Here is a 660-nt window from a genome sequence, read left to right on the forward strand (position 1 = left end):
GTTTTCGGCCATAATCTTCTGGTTTTCGGCCGTAATCTTCTGGTATTCCTTTTCAATCTGGTCATTTCTGGTGTTCAATTGCAAGATTCTACCTTTTAAACAGTTATTTTCTTGCCAGATCTCTTCCATTTTCCTCAAAATCTCAGTTTTGAACTCTTCCATAGCTTGTGAGGAGTTTTCCTTATTTGAGGAGGGTCCAGATGCTTGTTTGTTCTCCTCCTCTGTTTGCTCGGTTGTCTGGATTTTCTCTGTGTAAAAGTTGTTGAGTGTTAAAGGCTTCTTTTTCTTGTTGTTATTCTTTCTCTCCTGAGCTTCCTGAGACTGGGTAGCCATCATTAGCCCAGCAGCTTCTCAGGTTTATCCTTGCGCTCAGGGTCTGTCCGTGGTCAAGCCCCCTGGTGGACCCCCTTGCTTGATCCTCTGCCGGAGGTTTTTTACAAGTCTCAGGGCGCTGCTTCCACAGTCATACACCCGTCCACGCTGGTTCCCCACTCAGGATTTCAGAGCTTTAGCTTGTGGCTGTGTCTGCCTCCACCCACGCCTCCTCGGAGCCTGAACTCTGAGCCCGCCTGAGCTCTGTGCCCGCGCTCAGATTTCGGGTGCGTTCTTTGGCTTTTTGGGGTCCCAAATCTTGCTGCTCTCAGGAACATGCCCCGGAGC

Source organism: Gracilinanus agilis, chromosome 1 (genome assembly GCF_016433145.1).
Source record: "Gracilinanus agilis isolate LMUSP501 chromosome 1, AgileGrace, whole genome shotgun sequence".
NCBI lineage: Eukaryota > Metazoa > Chordata > Mammalia > Didelphimorphia > Didelphidae > Gracilinanus > Gracilinanus agilis.